The sequence below is a fragment of the Argiope bruennichi genome, chromosome X2 (genome assembly GCF_947563725.1).
Source record: "Argiope bruennichi chromosome X2, qqArgBrue1.1, whole genome shotgun sequence".
Taxonomy (NCBI): domain Eukaryota; kingdom Metazoa; phylum Arthropoda; class Arachnida; order Araneae; family Araneidae; genus Argiope; species Argiope bruennichi.
This window is the reverse complement of record NC_079163.1, coordinates 94000838-94010271: the sequence shown is the minus strand read 5'-3', so window position 1 is coordinate 94010271 and position 9434 is coordinate 94000838.

Sequence of the window (9434 nt, the reverse complement as noted above, 5' to 3'; positions counted from 1 at the left end):
TTTCACTTCGAAATCGCGTGGGCTTTTAATTTGCGAGACGTTGAGGTTTAAACATTTCTTCTAATACTACACAAGATTGGAAGTTTTTTCACACATTCTCTCTTTCATCCTTTCAATTTATATACTCGGTTTGAAGCTCTGTTTTTGCCATGGTTTTGAGCAAAGCAATCTTGACAAATGCTAGAAATTGAACTATATCCATGAAATTCTAAAGAATAGAAGACGTTAAAAAAAATTAAATGACCATTTCTTCAATCCAAGTTTTATGCACACATGGAAAATAAAGGAATGGCAGTGAAGGACTTTTCAGAATAAAAAAGATTTAATTAAAAAAAATAAAGGATAAAGTAAAGAAAGAAAAAAACTAAAGGGTTATAAAGGCGGGAAATACCTGCATGCATCTTGTTCCGACTTCTATACATGCGGAAGCATAATTTTCAGACTTTTGCGATAAAAAGTTGATCAGGTTTCTATTAGCAGATAGACTGAGCGACCGTTCTATATTGTATGTGTAGCATTCCTGTACCGGATACCACAGTCGGACATCCTGCTTAATCCGCTGCCCTCAATATCTCCATCATCAAAGCATATGAGTCGATGCGCGCGCGCACACACACACACACACACACACACACACACACACACACACACACACACACACACACACACACTATCAATAAGTAATGGACACCTGTGATAAAAGAGATTAATTAACACAATTTATTCGTATTCAATAGTTGGTAGAGCCTCCACCTGAGGCAGCCTTAACCCTCCGGTCCATGTTTTCCTGAAGTGTTTGAATGATGGACAGTGGTACTTTCTTCCATTGGGCTATTGGGAAGACACAAGTTCTTTAGCCGATTTTGCACGGTTGCTGCACCCCTTACTTCTGCGATCCAATTCGCCTAAGATGTTTTCTGTAGGATTCGAGTCTAGACTCTGGACAGGCCAATCCAGTCGGTTCACCCATTGTCATCATACCAATCCATGGTGGACCTCGCAACATGACAAGTGGCGTGTCATCCTGGAAATAACAATGATCCGACCCGTAAAATTGCCACAGCGTAGGAAGCTCATTTTTGTCTAGAATAGTGGAGTAGGAGGTGGCATTGAGCTTACCATGAATTGGGATCAAGTTTCCCAGTCCATACCACGACAAGCATCCTCAGACCATAATTCCACCTCCGCCAAATTTTACTGTAGTCACAATGCATTCTCGCAAAAGGCGTTTTCCATGCATACGCCAAACCCAGACTCTGCCATCCAACTGATAGAGATTGAACCTTGATTCATCAATCCAGAAAACCTGTTTCCACTCACCTACGATCCAATTTTGACGTGCCCTGCACCACTTCAATCGATCAGCGCGGTTGAATTTTGAAATCAAAGGCTTATAGGCTGCAGCAAGACCATAGAAAACAAGCAAGTGTGCTTCCTTGCGGATGGTATTTATCGAAACAACAGTTTCGGATGCTTGTTGGAGTATGTGGACCATTCGTTTGGTGCGGTTTTTCCGAATTTCTGTGGACAGCACTCGTCGGTCTCTTTCTCTTAGTTTCGTGGTCATGCCGGGTCGAAGCACATTCTGAATAACACCACTCACCTTCCACTTCTTAATCACAAAATCCACTGTTGATTTTGGAATGTTTAACTCACTAGATATGGATCGATTTGGTTGGATCGACCTTGGAGAGTTTGGCTAAAATTGGAATGATACAGTTATGAATCGTTTTTACTTTCACTTCTTAGAATCCCGGTAGTGATACTGAAATTTTGGATATTTTCATTCTCATACTATTCTTGTAGCTATTTATATGTTAATACAGTCTTAGTTACAGTTAATACAAATGTAGATTCCCGAACGCATTTTTTTTTTTTTAGTTTCTTGAGAAGATTTAGATGTGACGTGATACAGCCAAATTAATTATGTGAAGGCATGTATTACATCTACGAAAGCATCTATGAAAATATGGTTCTAATTTTTATTTGTAGATATTAAAGGGTCTAAAAAATTATTATGCTTTATTATCATCATTAAAAATCATTTTCATCTGTTTAGCAGGATATCTTCCTTTGGGATAGGATTCAAAAATCCTTTCCTTCACGATATATTTACAAGGATATATAATCAGTGCAATTGGAAACAAAATTTTCTAAAAATTTTTTCAGTATTGGGGAAATAAAAACTTTGTTTCATATTGTTTTCAGTCTTATTAATACCTAAATGTCCTTTAGCATGAATATGTTTACATCAACTAAGAACTACCAAAAGATCAACACCATTTTCAGTTTTATACATTACTCTGATCAACAAAATCATTAATTTGTTTATTTTCCAAAAGCTGTTTTGTTGACCTGATATATTCATCACTTTGCTGACAATGTCCGAGTTTAGATGTTATTTCATCATGCGTTATAAGCATTTCAAAATATTGATTTTAAACAATCTATGCATTTCGTTTGTTTGCCTGGATGATGACCTTATAGCTAGAAAATGGTAGATAAAATATATACAAATCACTTAATGTACTGGAAAAAAATCCGCAGATACGAATAATCATGAAAAACAAACAAATGTAATAAATTCTCTTTACATTTTATCAAACAAGACGAAATATTTCTTTGAAAATAGAAATAACATTATATTTCTCATTATTTGGCAAAAAACAAAACAAAAAAAAATCCTATCAATATACAGGCGGTATGAATATGGAGGCTATAAAATATTCTTTCCATGAGCCCCTGAAATACTGTGTGGAGTTAATCGATATGCTATCTTCCCTTTTTTAAAAATATCCGAGGATGGTCAAGTATACTCCTCACCCGACTACGAAACAAATCTTTGAAGGGACTTTAAAGAGCTTTCCTTTTCACAGGCGGGACTTTTGGTCGTCAAATTTTTGTGAAACAATACCCTTCGTTTTTTTTTTTTTTTTTTTTTTTTTTTTTTTTTTTTTGAGAAATCTAGCTTGAATTTGCTCTCAAATTGTAAAATTTACTGTATCTGATGTGTTTTACAACTTAGTTATTTTTTAAGAATCTGGAGAATAGGAATTATAACAATTGATTCATACTTTAATTTTGCTGCTCCTTGTAATGTCGCCTAGAAGACTTGACCCCGTGTTATGCCACGGGTTAAGAAGAAAAGAAATGTAAGTAATTATATCTATTATGTACTGTTATGTTTTTAAATGTGAATATAATCAAAATTATTTAAGATGTTTTATTCCGTTAATGTTTTAATGTAAATATTCAAGAATAAAATGTAAATATTCAAGATTTATATTTTATCTAGCTTATGTTTTATTCTTTGTTATGTCTTTTTTTATGACACAGAATAAAACATAATGCTCCTGGATGCTGTTGATATTCCGTACAGCATTTTATAGAATAATACTGGAGTCGTGGATTGTGTTGAAGATATGTTTATCAAGTAGAGGGGATATTTTGAATTTTATGTTGATATTTTAAATTACTCAAACGGTTTTCCTGGTTTTTGACATTAGTTGGTGATAGACTAATCTGAATGCTCTTAATGAATTTTGTGAACTATTTTTAAAATATTTAATTCAAAAGATATTAAATCAAGAATTGTTTATTGTAACAAATCGTGAAGCAAACTTATGTTATTAAAATATTACATAATCATAAATAAGATGACTTTGATGATTAGCGTTGCAATGATTTCATGTCTTTCACACTACTCTAATTACCCATAAAAATGTTCTTAAAACATATCATAGTAAATTCATCTATCATTTTTAAGTCGTACGGAAATTGCCAAAGAATAAAGAAACATGCTATCAAAACATTAAATCTCTTAACTCAAAGACTTTCTGTCTTGGGCAGAAATATTGCAGATTGCTGGAAATCCTGAAAATTTCTTCAATCTTCATCAGACCACACTTATTATAAACTAAATTTCAAAACATGATGTTTTATTTGCACCTGTTGATCTGTTTAGATTTAATTCTCTGGTGTAAAACATAATGATTACATCACGAAATAAATTACAAACCTAATTATCCACATTACCTTGTGAACCACATGTACAATTTTGTGTTCTGGCTTATTTGAAACGATGTAAGTACGAAACAAATGGACCATGATCTGTTAAGAAAAGTATAACATATTTATTAGTAATAATTAGAATCAACAGATCTGATGGAACACTTTATTCTGATTCCTATTTCAGAAGCCATCTAATATTTATACTATTTACTTAGATCGAATTCTTTGCATTAATTTTTTAGAGACATTAATTTTTTTGCTAGAAAGTGCTGCAATTTTTGCAGAAGGATTGGTAAGTTCATTGCATAGAAAATCAGCATATAGCAGAGTAGACAAATTGTCTCCCTCGCATAATTAATGAACCTTTTAAAAACTTTTAGCGACTCTATTGACAAGAGACTATTAGATTTTTGTTTTGGCTCCTTGTTCTAAAGCTCGGGGTAGTGTCGATTGCCGCAAGCTCGGCTTGAATTCAGTTGATTACAATATGTTTTGAAATATTCTTGATTTTTTAAGATGCACATTTCAAATTTCGTGTTGCCATCAACCTATGATCTCTTTGCTTATACCTCATAATCACAATTTTCTTCAGTCCCTTCAGTTTTGTAATCAGTTCAGTTAACTATTCTCAGCCATCAGTGCGTAAGATCTCGTCAACATCATGCACTGCAGAACCAACTTCTGACATTAATATTACGGAAAATCTGTTTGGTGGGTGTACGGCAAAAGAGTTGAAGAGGCTCGATAAGGGATAAAGACACTTTATTCTACTCGAAAACCCGTAGCAAAACACAGGTGAAATGTACATGGGAACATCACTTTCCATAAACAGCAACACACAAGAAGCAAATCATTATTAAACAACTGTTATAGCACAGAGAGCTCAGGGAGAATTTGCTAGAGATCTGCACTTAATAGAAAGATTTTGTTCAACTACAGATTTAAGTTCTTTTCCTCGTGTTTTTGCGTGACAAAGCAAAGAAGCTTCTAGAAAGGTATCATATCTTCACTCCTAATTAAGATATCGCCAAAATTCCAGTAGTTTTGGGAATCTTTCTGTCACTAAGTCGCTAAATGGTTGTTTAGGCGACCTTTTGGCGCCTTGGTTAATATGTTTAAATAGTTTAATATAACTGATTTAAATGCTTATATTTAAAATGCTTAAATATTTGCAAGGTCATTGTCCTGATATCAGTTCAGCAGCCTTTAAAATGTTTGTAAAACTCTCATCCTTGCTATGAAACTAACTGCGCAAGGAAGCCATATTTGTGAAGTAATATCATAATCAAGACATTCATCGTAGTGGTTATGATAAAATATTATAAGTATGATGATCCCAGGGTGGCTCATTACTCTGTTTTTATAAATATTATTTAAAAATAGAAATCATACAGACTTTTGCCCCGGTCATAGACATAAGAGAATCATTCATATCGAAATTTGTATTATTTTTTTGGTAGATTCGACTTTGTCGGGGGAAGGGAGCGGGCTGTTGAAAAAAGCTTATAAATAATTTTTTTTGTCATGCAAAACTCTACGAAAAGGAAAAAAAAAATCTACTGTGAAGGAGTAATTCTGCAATTTCATGTTACTATGATAGTCGATTTTCAAAAAAAAAAAAAAAAAAAAAAAAGATAGAAATTAAATTTGAAGTTATTATTTTGCCTCAATTTCCAAGCCTGCATACATTTACCAAAGACCGTTATGCTCTCGAGTAATGTTTAATTTTTTCAAATTTACTACTTTTCAATGTTTTTTGGAAATGAACTGCCACAAAATGTTTTTAGAGAATTAATCGAAATAAAGTAAGACAATTTTTCTTTTTCAAATTTAATTTTTACAGCTTTTTTAAAAATATTTCTTCATTTCAACTCTGCTTCAAATTGTAGAACTCTTATAAAGCATATTTCTTTCTTTCCTTGGATTCCGACTACTGAAAAATCAATTGTAGGCATTTTTCCCATTACCATGTTTTCTTTTCCCTATGAAATCGAATTTTTCAAAAAATAATGCAGATATGGATTTGAAATTTTTACCAACTACTCCCTACACATATTTAAGCGAAATTAAAAAAAAAAAAAAAAAAAAAAAAAAAAAAAACTTGCGCAAATTAAAAAAAGAAAAATATTTTTCCAAATTTTCTTTTATTTTAAATTTACCCTTCATCTAATTGAATTATCATTACGTTTTATAACTCATTTAATAGAGCGTTATAATATAAACAACTTTTTAATTTGTACATTACCTTTCAGACCAATCGCTTTTTTATTTGAACACGAAATCTCGGTATTAAAACTAATCCGGGCATATCTCCGGATACGCACTTAGAGGCTAGTTTTGTATAGCCAAATCAACAACCTTAGCCAATAAAAATGCTGTTACATATTTTTTCCACTTTTGTTTATTTTTCATAGCGATTCAACTTTACTACATGTATATATTATAAAACATGGAGAACTTAAAAATATTTCTTTATTCGATGGGAAGTGAAATGTTTTATCCAACTAGAAACATTTGCAAATTTAAAGGGGAGATAGAAAACAATAATAGGAATCAGAATCACACAGGAAAGCATAGCCCAATACTATAAATAGGTGGCTCTGTTAATGAGCTCTCGAGATAAGTACGCGCTTGTTTTTCATTATGGCGGCGACTGAGTATAAGCTGATCATGAATCATTTAACTAACTTCGAGATAGCCGATATTCACTTTTTGAAAATGTTCGTCAATCCATGTAGCATAGGTATCAATCGTGCGTGAATGCCGTGGACGGAGTTTCAAACAACTCTTCTGACACTTCTAAGTATTGCACTATTTTTTTGTGTAATAAAGCTCTTAATACTGTTTTCTGTTTTGTGTCCTTGCTTTGTCTCTATGTCTTTTAATCACTTGAGAACGACATTTGGGACCCTGCTTACCTGTGTGATTCTGATTCCTATGGATGTTTTCTACCTTTCCACCAACGTGAAGGACTGGAGTTTAGATACACCCTGTATATTTCCAACTTAAGTCTCACCATTTCAAGGCTTGTAGTACAGTTGATGCTTATATAATTTTTTAGAAAGCATATGTATGGGAAACATTTTTAAAAAGTTTAAAATGCTTAATAGACTAGAATGAAGTAGTTAAACAATTTCACGACTTTCAATTTTTGAGACGGTTTGGAGTTTCAGTTTACTATGGTATTTAATAATTGAATTCACATCTAATTTAGTAAGAATTATTCGTATATTTTTCAAATGTTCATCTGAAAACTTTTCAGCACAATGACGCATAATTCGGGTATAACATATCATCACTATAGTACTTGAATGAATTTTCAGAAATTCATTTTGTTACTTACACACAGCCGATGAATTAAGAAGGTGAAATGACTTCCTTACTTTCTTTATCAGAATACTATAAGTGGTATACGCGAAAGCAATTTAATAGTCTAGTTGAAGCAAGACAATTCTGCTTGTAAATCTTTTGTCATCATCTAATATTCAAAAGTTCTACGTAATTTTTTTAACTCGTATGCTGAGTAAGTTATAAATAGTTGATTTATTCTAAATATGCCATTTTTATTTCAACTTTTTGAAATGAATTTAAAGAAAAATAAAAATAAAAAAGTTGATAATCAAAAACTTTATGAATTTTTATTTCATTATAGCAAAAGTTAATTGTTTCCATAATTCAATAATATGGATGCATGAATAAAATTTTAAAACATTTATTCCTAAGTTTATTATATGGATTTTCTTTAATTTCTCTTAAAATCTATTAGTCTTATATAGATTTTAAAAGTTTCTGATGCAAAATTGTTTTTAATATTATTATGAAATTTGAATTCTATAACTCACCAAAATCTATATGTGAGCATCATTTTGCGGAAAGAAAAACAATTATTTGAAAAAATCCTATTTTAGTTCATATAAAAACTTAAACGTTAATCCTTACATTTTTTTAGCTTAAAACTATTACTGAATATGATCCCTCAATGAAGTTCATTAATTTTTTTAAAAATTTTATTCAGGAATTTTCTACTTTTAAAAAATGCCCAAAACAAATGAACTAAATGAAATTGTAAAAGGACAAATCGCAGTTCTTGTCTCAACAAAGAAACAATTAATTGGTTTAATACAAAAGAGAGATAAGGTTTAATAAGGGGGGGGAGGAGCTAAGGGCAGGGGCAGGAGATAAAACGCTGGCGGGAAGTGCATAACTTTTCCACACAGACACATAAAACAAGAGTACTGAATTTCTATTAACTGAAAAATATTAGAATAAAATTATACGAATGACTGTCTAAACCCTTTTTAAGGCCTTGTAAGTATACTTACCACCAAATTCATCAGTTTTTATTATTATTTTTTTATTTATTATTTTCTTGCAGTTATGCAAAAAATTTTGCTTGCAATTATGCAGGTTATCCTATGTTCTCATCAAATTCTTCGATGAAAAAAAATTCTGGATGATTTATTTTGATATCTCACACTATAATGAGATATATTAATTCAACACCCTGTTTTTTTATATATTTCTGTATCAGCTCCAGCGTATTTAGGTGCTGCAAGCGGGTGACAACCAATTATGCTTAGAGTATGACCATGTTGACAGCCGGCTTTTACTCATTCTCGTTGAACTGCGTACATTGGAAGGCAATATTCCTCATGATATGGTTGCACTTTTGTTACACGAAGAAAAAGTGACTGCGCGGAGTAATATAATAAGTATATTCATACTCGCCATTACTTTTTTTGAAAAGTTTATTGTCGGAGGCCTACAAAATTGTATGGTAACGAGTATCGCAATCTAGAAATGTTGACTAATTATGTAATTCCGGAATTGCTAAAGTGAAACGTCCTATCTGATGCGTGTGGTTGTAAGATGGCACTCCTTCCACATGTGTCTTCTGTCAAATGTTTCTTAATACAACAGGTTGGCAACAGAATTATCTCCTGCTATTTCACATTTCCGTGGCCGTCCAAATCCCCATATTTAACTGCAGCAGATTTCTGACTCTGGGGATGTCTTAAATCTAGATGCATTTAATCCGCAAACTGCATCTTATTTGAAAGATGCTATCATAGATCATGTTCAAATGATATTTTTTGCCATGGCTTGTGCTGTCCGCATTCTGCCGCAAGTAAAGTATTATCATGTATGAAGGAGGTCACATGGAAAATTTGATGAAGCGCAATAAAATATTTTGTTCCCTGTTGCTTCTTTGTCCTTAAAGATTGTCATCGTCTTTCTTCTTACTATGTTTGACGACGGCGATTTTTACGCTACAGCTACCGTTCCAATGCTATTTATGATTTTTTTCTCTATGGAGATCACATAATAATCAAAAATGCAGGTGTTGCCATTTGAAATTTTCGAAATTTTGTCATATAACCTAATCGTATTTAACTGCAGTTTTTTGCGTGTGTGTGATTCTT